The sequence below is a fragment of the Salarias fasciatus genome, chromosome 6 (genome assembly GCF_902148845.1).
Source record: "Salarias fasciatus chromosome 6, fSalaFa1.1, whole genome shotgun sequence".
Taxonomy (NCBI): Eukaryota; Metazoa; Chordata; class Actinopteri; order Blenniiformes; family Blenniidae; genus Salarias; species Salarias fasciatus.
Genome location: NC_043750.1, coordinates 26,386,248 through 26,397,334, shown reverse-complemented (window position 1 = coordinate 26,397,334; position 11,087 = coordinate 26,386,248).

Sequence of the window (11,087 nt, the reverse complement as noted above, 5' to 3'; positions counted from 1 at the left end):
CCACTTTTTAATTTTGTCCATCTCATTTTTAATATTTTCCGCTACCTCATTTAAATCAATCCCTGAACAAAAAAAGTTAGTATCATCTGCGAACAAAACAAACTGCATTAACTTAGACACTTGGCAAATATCATCAATATATAAAATAAAAAGTTTAGGTCCCAAAACCGAACCCTGTGGTACTCCACATTCTAACTTCCTGCAAACTGATTCATATCCCTCCAACTGGACATATTGCTGTTTGTTTTGAAGATAACTGATTAGCCAATCTAAAACTACACCTCTCACACCAAAATTGTTCAATTTACTTATTAATATTGTATGATTAATTGTGTCGAAGGCTTTCCTCAGATCGATAAAAACTCCAATTGTATGTTTATGTTCGTCAATTGCTTGTGTTATTTCTTCCATTATTTTCATAAGTGCCAGAGCTGTAGACCGATTTGTTCGAAAACCGTACTGACTCTCACTCAGCAGATTATTCTTCTCAATAAAGGAATCCAATCTTAGTACGTACAACTTTCCCAACACTTTTGAAAACTGTGAGAGTAACGACACCGGCCTATAATTAGTAAAATCGTGTTTGTCTCCACTTTTGTAAAGCGGGATAACCTTTGCAGTTTTCATTCGATCTGGGAAAACACCTGTACTCAATGAAAGATTACAAATATACCTTAAAGGCTTAATAAAACAGTCAGTGGTTTTTTTCACAATACACATGTCTATCCCATCACTATCTGTTGATGTTTTAGTCTTTGATTTGGTCACAATGGATTTGATTTCATCTTCCCTCACTTCTTCTAGATACGTGGATTGCATTATCTTGCTTCCCCTTTCACATCCACCATCTTCTTGTCCATTTTCATGTGGAATGGCATTGGCCAAACTTGGCCCCACATTTACAAAAAAATAAATTAAATTAATTTACCACTTCCTTCATATTTTTAATAATTTTCTTACTGTCATTCACAAAGTAGGTGGGAATATCTGTGGAAACATACCTATTTCCTATCAATTGATTCAAGATTTTCCATGTACCTTTTAAATCATTCTTATGCTCTTCAAGTCTCTTGTTATAATATGCTCTCTTTGATTGTCTCATTATAATTGTCAATTTATTTTTGTATAACTTGTATTTATTTTCTGCAGCTCTTGTTCTTAATCTAATAAAATCTCTATAAAGTTTATTTTTCTTTCTACATGCATTTTGCAAGCCCTTTGTAATCCAGGGCTTTTTATTAAATTTTCTGTTGTTTTTACTATGCATTATTGGACAATGCTTATCATAATGAGATAGAAAACACTTTAGAAAAGACTTGTATGCATCATTTACACTACTTACATATACTCCTTCCCACAAGATCATTTCTTAATTTCATCATTGCTTCCTCTGACCTTATTCTTCTATACCTGGGACATTTTTGATCGCTGTAATTCATTACTTGTACAACTTTGTATGTTACAAATATGGGTAAATGATCACTTATATCATTAAATATTAGTCCACTTTTAATATTGTTCTCCAATGTGTTGATGAAAATATTATCAATTAGGGTTGCACTGGCCGTGGTGATCCTATTAGGCCTGGTGATTAATGGGTAAAAACCTCTACTGTATAATGCATCCAAAAAATCTGATGTTGCTCTGTGTTTAAATACATTAATTAGGTCAATATTAATATCACCACAAATTATGCATATCTTATTATCATTTAAACTCTTAATTAACTCTTCCAGATTGTCTTTGAATGTCTCAACCTTAGACCCAGGGGTTCCATAAACACACATAACTACAATATTTCTCCTCCCTTCTATTTCTATTTCCACCGTCAAGCATTCCATTAAATCATCAATTGTGGTTGTCATTTTTTCTACCCCATTACACTTCAGATTCCTATCAACAAACAAGGCCACACCCCCACCCCTTTTGTTGGCCCTATTAACATGATGTAGTTCATAACCCTCAAGATAAAAATCAAAACTTCTGTTTTCGCTCAACCATGTTTCAGACAGCGCAATGACCTTAAATTTATTATTAAATGTGTCCAAATAACCCCTAATGTCTGTAAAATGTGCATACTCGTACATGCTTCTAGAATTAAAATGAATAAGTGAAAATGAATTGTCCAATTCTACATTTTCATTAATTTGCTCGTTACTATAGTATTTACAATTATCACCAATATAACTAAATACATGACTCTCAGGGTCTACATCATTTAAATCATACAATTTTCTTCACTGGAACCCGTGAGGATTTGACTTCCAACAATATCAGTCATTGTCACCTTTATAATGTCTGTAACCTATCCTTCAGGAAGCAAACCCCCATGCATTCGTTCTTCTTTGTGCAGACCCGTACCTTTAGCCTTGTCCTTTCCATGCCGATTCCAAAAGTGCAGTAATGTCTTAACACTTGCCATTAGTTCATCTTCATTTTCTCTCGTCCTCCTCTTCCCAGCGCCTGCTGTCTGCCAACCTGCTGCCTTTAATATAGTCTCAAAGTCTGGTTTGGTAGCTGGGAAATCCACTGTAACCCAGTACTCTCGCACAGCCTCAGCTGTGGCTTGTGGATTATCAATCAACTTAAATTGCACATCCTTCTCAAATACTAAGAGTGCTTCATCAGTTCCAGGCCACTGACTGTACTCAGTGCTGAACATGTGTCCTTGTGATCCATGGAAGAAGAGAAAAAGGGAGGAAAAAAAAGGAGAAAAAAAGAGAAAAAAGAATCGGCAAAAACTGTCCACATTATCTGAACTGATCAAGGTCTCTAAGTTCTCTTACCAGTATTATCTTTGCTTGCTCTGTTGAAGATCCGTGGAGCTGAATGAAGACTTTGCAGTTTCTCATCCATGTAGCTTTAAAGGTGCTGTAGGCAGGATTTTGCTAGTCAATGCTAATTTTTCTGTGTTTTCTTTGGATTAAATGTTAGAGTATCCATTGATAATCCTTTAGGAGTGTAGCATAATTGCACTACCGCGAGGGCGCAGCGTTTCCATCTGTCTCTGTTCTGAGCTGAAAAGGAATCTCGACAGCTCCAGGTATCTTTGACCAATCAGAAGAGCCCATGAGGCTCTAACCGTGATTGATCGAGAGGTGTTTGTCGCACGTTCTTGTGGGAGGGGCTTGACTTGAGTAAGGGCGTGAAGTCAGAGAAAACAGGACAGGATTGGCTGTGCTGGGTTTCAAATCGCCATCTTAGATGGGTCAAATCGCCATCTTGCTTAGGCTAAGCAAGATGGCGGAGATGCAGAATCCTGCCTACAGCACCTTTAATTTTATTGTTCTTCTTCATGATGCGCGCTTCCCGGGCAAGATCAGATGTCTTTTTTGTCAGATGCTCATTTATACATACAGCAGATCCTTTCAACTTTCTTCCTTGTCGCAGTAGTTCCATCTTGTGTTTCCGATTCACAAAGCGCACAATGACTGCAGGCTTTGCTTTATCCTTTCATGGCAGTGTGTGACAGGCTGAAATGTTGTTTGTATCCACATGTATATCCTTTTCCCTGAAGAACTGCACCACTTGGTCCTCCAAAGTTTGCAAATCTTCACTTGCCGCATCCTCTACAATGTTTCTGCCCGTCGCCGCTGCTCTTGCGTAGGATCTTGGTCGTATATTCAGTCCTGTGATGATAACGTCTTCCATTCTCGTGTATGCTTCCATGTTGTCAATTCTGTTTTCAAGCTCTGTGATTTTCTTGTCTTTCTCTCTAATTGTTTCTTTCAGTCTCTTCACTTCCTCCACAAGCTCTGTTAGCTTGGTTAGCTGTTGGGAGACACTAGCCAGGTCCCCAGACATGAAGTTCAGTGACTTCCGAATCTCCTCAATGTCGTTTTCCATCTGTGAATTTTTCTTTGGAGGCATCGCAACATTTGCGTTAATGCTTTCTTCGCCGTCTCTCTGTATCTTATCGGGAAAGCTTTAATTGTTTTCCACTTCTGCTTGCAACAACTAAACGGACGCCGCCATCTTGGTTGCCAGACTTCGCCTCTGTTGTTTGCTCAGTTAAAGGTGAAATACACGATTTTCTCGAAAAGACGAAGCCCCACGTCTGTTACTCACTTTTTGAACAACGCGCATGCGCCAGACCATCCGCCTGGCTCTCCTGCTTCTCCCAGGAAACGCGGAAGTGTACGAGCGCGATCTCCTCTTCTCCGCCGTGCACGGCTCTGTTTACAGTTTCTGCGATCCGCCTCGCTCATAAATAAAGCTTTTTTTCCAAAACAGTTACAGTTTCATTATGTCAGACTCGCCATCGGTAAGTACTAGCTCAGAAGCTCACCGGCGACAAAAACACTCTGAATGCGCATGCGCAAAAGGGAGAAGCTGATTGGGCGCAAGCACGTAGAACCGCCTTACGAAAGCAGCTCGTCAGAATGATTGACAAACGGACCCACCAATTATTTAGGTGATCCACCCGGAAATCAAAATGTTGTATTACACCTTTAATTCAAACTTCTCTCAGTTCATTTTCTGTAATTTACCCATTTTCGGTAAATTAGTCGTTTGTGGCATAGTTGATTGATCAATAACACTTCATCAGTCAATGATCTAATGGTTAAATTGCTCTGTGATTTACTCATTTCCAAATAACTGATTTTCTGCCATTAGCAATGAATGAATAAATAAGAATTTATTGTAATTTGAAAATTTGCATTTATTTATGAAGATATTATAAAATCAACGCTTAAAAAATGTGTGCCTTTGAATCTGAGGAGGGCTGCATCGTGTACATTAGAATAACAGAAGAGCTTTTTTGATTGTATCTGGTTTGATCTCATCTGATGAAGAGCTGGGATGCTCACTTATGGAGCGACTTTCTTCTCACAAATCCAGTGGTTTTGACTGTCACATGACCAGTCATTCCAGTTGTTTCCCTCAGCAATTGAATATATCTCTCCACAATCTTCCTCTTTACCCATTTGATTGTTGTTGGGCTCTCCAGGGAACCAGTAGCTGAAAAAACAACACAAAACAAAAAACATCTTTTTTTAAAACCTAGAAAAGTTTGACACACAAGGGTTAAGATGCAGAAGTAATAAGTTAGTAGTTACTTGTTCACTTCTTTAAGTTCTTTCAGCCTAATGTAAGTTGATTGACTAAATTATATGTGAACCTTGTGTTCAGTGGAGACCCATCCACCCATCGCCACGTCCCTTCCTGTGCTCTGTCAGTCAGTCCAATCCACATTCTCTTGGAAAGTCTTCTTGAGAAGTCCTTACAGAGAAAATGATTGAGCAGTACTAGTCATCAGTCTGACTGTGCATTTGCAACTCTGTTCACTCCTCGTATTAAATCACACAGACATAAGTTACCTGCTCTTCTTGGCTGTCTATAATCATCAGGTCGGCCCCTCTGCTCAGACAGTCATCTCGACTCTCCTGCCAGGTTTTTTCAGTGGAGGAAATGTAGTAGAAGCTGGAACAGAAATACACCCATCCCTTTTGGAGAAGCTGATCTGAGAGGGAAAAAGAAAAGCACAATGTTATTATATTTACAGTTTCATTATCATTTGTTTTATACATGAACACACTACTTGTTTCTTTAACTGTGCATCTATTGAGTAAACATTTGTACTATTGTCGATGAAAATTTTGATCAGTGGCTCAAAGAAAGTTGTCAGACACTTGGAGAGCAGTTTCTGTGCTATTTGATTCTCTAAAACATTGAAAACCAAGGTCCCAGAGTCTAGAGGAAGAGCGCAGAGGCTCAGAATCCACGCTGCTTGAAGTTCAGTGTGAAGTTTCCACAGTCTGTGATATTAGGACTACCCTGTCATCTGCAGGTGTTGGTCCCCTGTGTTTTCTGAAGTCCACAGTCAACATAGCCATCTACAAGGACATTTTAGAGCACTTCACACATTCTTCTGTTAACAAGCTTCATGGAGACGCCAATTTCATTTTCCAGCAGGACTTGGTACCTGCACACACTGACAAAGGTTCCAAAAGCTGATTCAATGACCGTGGTGTTACTGTGCTTGATTGGCCAGCAAACTGGCTTGATCTCAACCCCATAGAGAATCCATGGGGCATTATTAAGAGCAAGGTGAGAGAAACCAGACCCAACAGTGCAGATGACCTGACGGCTGCTATCAAAGCAACCTGGGCTTCCATTATGCCTGAGCAGCGCCACAGGATGATCGCCTCCATGCCACACTGCACTGATGGAGTAATTCATACAAAAGGAGGCAAAGATGTGCAACATTCTGAAGAAGATAAAGCAACTGTGGAAGAAAAATTATTTTAACAGTTTTTATTTTACCCATTAGTATCCACCAAAACTGTATACTATTTTGCAGCTTGCTTGTAAGGGGATCAAACTTAGCCTTAAATAATGAATTTTGATACCTCATGACAACTATGTCTAAAACTCTCTTTTGTAATTCTAAAGGGAAGTTGCTGAAGCTATTGACGATCTGTTGTGTGGGCTGGTATAAGCCCAGTCTTATCCCAGTTCAATTTATTGTATGCAAAGTTGATCAATCAAGGACAGAATTGATTTAATAGATGTTTGAAGAGGAGATATGAAAAGGGGGATATCATCCACATAGAGAGATCTGGATGCATTAAATTACCCATTTTCCCAATTCTTTTTGCCAAAATTTTTCTGAGTTTTTTTACTCTGTGTTTAATAAGGTTATAGGTTTGTAAGAACCAACCTCCTCCAGATCTTTCCCTTTTTTAAAAAAATTAAAGTGATAGTCACCTCATTGAGTTCTCTGCAATACATTGCAATACATGCCTTCCAATACATTCTATTCAAGTAGGGCACTAGCAGTTTGTTGATTGTTTTGTTATCAAATCTATCCAATCCTGGAGTTTCAGTTTTAAAGGGATTTTTTGTGAAATTTTGGTGTAAATCCCAGAAAAGCTAAGTCTGCCTGGTTACACTTATCCAGGAAATGTCTATTCATGTAAGATCAATATAAAGTCTCAAAAAATTGTCTAAATCTCTGATTTACAGATTTATGTGTAGTTAAGACCTCCCGAGTGTGATTTTAATTCTATACATCACATGTCCACTCTCCAAGTTACGTAGTTGCCTTATCCATTATTTATGCAGTTTATCACCAAACTCAAACTATTTCTGTTTTGTAAGCATAAAGGCATTACTAATCTTGGCTGAAAGTATTTGATAAAAATTTTACTTGAGCGTTAGAATATGGTTAAATTACTCTTCGGAGGGATATTGTGCATTTTCCATCACAACTTTATCTATTTTCTCTTCCAGTTTTGACTGTTCCTCTCGCTTGTATTTCTTTTACAGGCTTGCAATTATATAATACAATGACCTAAATTGTCCTTGAATGTCTCCCACAGTAAAGAGGGAACCGTTTCAGGTTTGTCATTTGTTTCAAAAAGATATTAGTGTGTGTTTTAATGTATTCACAAAAAACTGAATCAGTTAAAAGCTGTGAATGAAACCTCCGGTCTCTTCGCTGTTGGTCTATCTCACCAAACAAAAATGTTACTATGCAGTGGTCAGAAGTAATAAAGTATTTCATAAGGTATTTCATAAGGTATTTCATAAGGTATTTCACGTCACCTGCGTATGATAACAATTTACTGTCAAGCAGAAAGTAGTCTATTCTTGTGTGTACATTCTGGACATGGGAGTGAAAAAAATTCTCTGCCTGTTGGATTAAGAGTCCTCTATAGATCAGACCACCACTCACTCACTACATACACTCAGGCTTCCTGGTGTTCCCATGCAGTCTCCCATTGAGGTACTGACTAGGGCATTCTACACTGAGCATCCAAGATCTGGCAGGATCAGGCATTAAGAGGACAGTATGGCATCACCTCTTTGTCAGCAGGAGTAGAATGGTGTTTAAAAGGCACATCTTTTATTCAGAGATCACACACTTGAAGACAACAAAATACAGATCGCACAAGATCTTCTCTGATTCTTCAGCAGAGTATTTAGTCCTTTACGGTCAGTCTTCCAGATCTCCTGTTGTCAAACGTGACTTTGAATGGTTTGCCTTCATTCATCTCTCAGGTGTCCCGGTGTTTTCATTTGTTTCCATTATTAACAGTTGGTGAGGACGCTCATTCCCTCAGCTTATTAATTCATATCCGCATTTGAGTGCAACAGCCGCTCAATATATGTGACAAGATTTATTACAAATCTCCTAAATTGAGCTGGTGCAGGAGTCTCTGAACTCTCAATTAGACATCGCCATTTTAAACACGACACAAAATGCAATAAATATCCATCTGTCCTCATTTTGCTTTCTGTTAACTTGTGTGAGATCCATACTCCACACTCACCAAAGTCATTCAACGTCCTCTTCAACTCATCCCTCTCCCTTATCAGAGCATTCTGCTGGGATTCTGTCACAGTGGAGGAAAGGCAAAAAAAAAAAGTATTACTATAGCACCATTCAGACGCAAGGCAAATCACAGTGCTGTCGAAAGAAGTAAAATAATTACATTAAGCAGACCGATTAAGAATCTTAATCTAAATTGATTTTTATTATGAAATACATTAAAACACAAATGTTCAAAACAGCATGAAAAGGAGAATGAAAAATGTAATAAGGAAAAGTTAAATATAATAAGTAAACTCTGTATTTTATTTGACAGCCTGAGCAAAAAATAAAGCTTAAAATCCTGATTTAAAGAAAGTGAGTTGTATTAGCAGCCCTCAAGTGTTTAGGATGTTAGTTCCACAGGTGAGGAGTGTAGGAACTAAAAGCTGCTTTTCCATGTTTCCTTCTGACTCTGGGAACACTGAGTAAACCTCTTCCTGAGTATGTCAGGAGATCTGGGTGTTTCATACTGCACTAGTAAATCTGACATGCAATAATTATCCCCAAGACCATAAAACCATTCACAATGATGGGACAACTGTGAGGTCACGTTGAGTTTGACCTTTGCCCACCAAAACTATTTTAAGATGTTTCAAGTCTGTGGTAATTTGTTAGAAATGTAAAAGTTATACAGAAGTTGTTCAGTTCTGACCATGCAGAAATCAAACCAAATGTGTGTTGCATTCAACTTTTTATTATAGTGAAGTGAATTCAGAAAAATGAATTGTCAGAAACTGGAAAATGACAGAAAGTAAACATTGATTTACTGTCATACTTAAGTCATCCAGGTTCTTCTTCAGCTCATCTCTGTCTCCATTCAGGGTTTTAATCTCGGCTTCATGACCTGAAACTGAAATTTTTTCATTTATTGCATCAACTCTCCAAAGTCTTTGATACTGAAACTGTGATACAAGAGCTCTCTCTAGTGGTGCCTGGAGGAGAAGCATTTTTGAAAACTGCATGTGTCAATATGGCTAAATTATTTAGTTTTTTACAGTTGCTAAATGTATTTCTTGAAACCTCTATCCAATATATCAAAACCTTAAACACAAATCCAAAAATTCTAACTACATTCACAAAACCTCAGATGTTTCCGTCAAAATCAACTATCACTTCAAAACCAGTTCTCCTGTGTTCAAAACCAAACTATGCGTTCAGATCTTACAAACAGCAAGTAAAAACATGTTCACCTCAGAACATTCATTAGACACTACATGAATCAACTGAGGACACGGCACACAGTCCATGTAGTGCACAGAAAATGTTTATTTACTGTAAATGCATTTAGCATAAAAAAAAGCATTGAAGCCAAAGTGATATCTAAATTCGCTGTCACAACAAAAACAAATACAAAACAAAAGTACACTACTGCATAGTCATGGTCATGGAGACTCAGGGCTCTAACTTGGTAGACTGCACCGAGTCCGCCCGCTGTCAGCCGAGCGTAAAGCTCGCCGTTGGCGGATAAAGTCAACAGGGCGTGTCCAGAAAAATTGTCCTAATTTCGTGAACCAGGCGCAGTCACGCCTCCATCCCGCCCACTGGCGCAGGTGGCGCAAGAGGGAGGAGAGAAAGTGGGTTTAACCCAGCTGAGCATAATTTGACCAATCAAATGAACACCTCTCCTTTTTGTCAAATGCACTGCAGCGAAGGACACTGCTATATTAACATGATGAAATACATTTTATTTCCTGGCCTCAATACTAAACCATAGTGAAGCAACAATGTATATGACTGTATTTTAAAATAAATAATCTCTTGAAGAGCTTGGGGAGCCAGACAAATGAAATAAAAATGCAGACACCCTGCATTTACAGGCTCATACTTCTTTTAGAGTGCCGACCGGCTCCGCCGAGGTCTTTACATACAGTGCGCGCTTTTACCCACGACACTATTCATTCACAAAGAAAGACAAGGCAAACTGACAGGTGCATGGCTGTAGCAAATGCATCGTGACAAGATGCAAGATCAATAAAACACACAAAGAGCCTTCCCAAGGCTGTCCGAACCATGTTTTGGTCCGATGGTGTGAAATAACTTCTGACATCGTCCGAGTTTCCTCCTCAAAATCACAGGTAGAAATGATGATTCACCTGCTTTTTACGCTGTTCAACGCATGCATATGTGGCCGTGTGGGATCCACACAGTTCTGCACCCGAAATATGTTCATTTTATTTTTTCAATCAGATCAGTCAACTGAATGAAGCCGCTGTGGAGTGTGTTGGTCAGCTCTAGTGACAAATGGACTGATTCTCCATACGAAGGATTTCTTTTAAGCCGGTTCAAAATGACATGAGAGATCTTCCGAGCACAAAATAGAGACTGTTCATGCATGAATGAGGAGAGCAAAGTGGAGAGTCCCTCATTTTCGACTCATTCATGATGACAGAGTTGGTGTCACAACTCTATATTGACAACATATCCTGCTCTGGGCCCAGCCGAATTGTGCATTGACCCACTTGAAACCATTTTCACTTGTGGTTTGTTTTTCTTTTCTCTTTTCTTTCTTTCTCTTTTTTTTCTTTTTTTTGTTGGTTCTTTGCCTGAGGAAGATCGACAGCGGTGGAAACCTAGCGCGAAAATAAGATAAATAAACAAAATATTAAGTCAAGAGGATCAGCAAACCTTTTAATGCCTCATGTCTGCTTTATTGATGCCTCAAATCAGGTTTTAAAATTTATTTAACTTTTTACAGTGCGCATTTGAACAGCGTCACCTCTCACTGACACTCCGCACACTCGTTTCCCTGATAAACACACACACACAC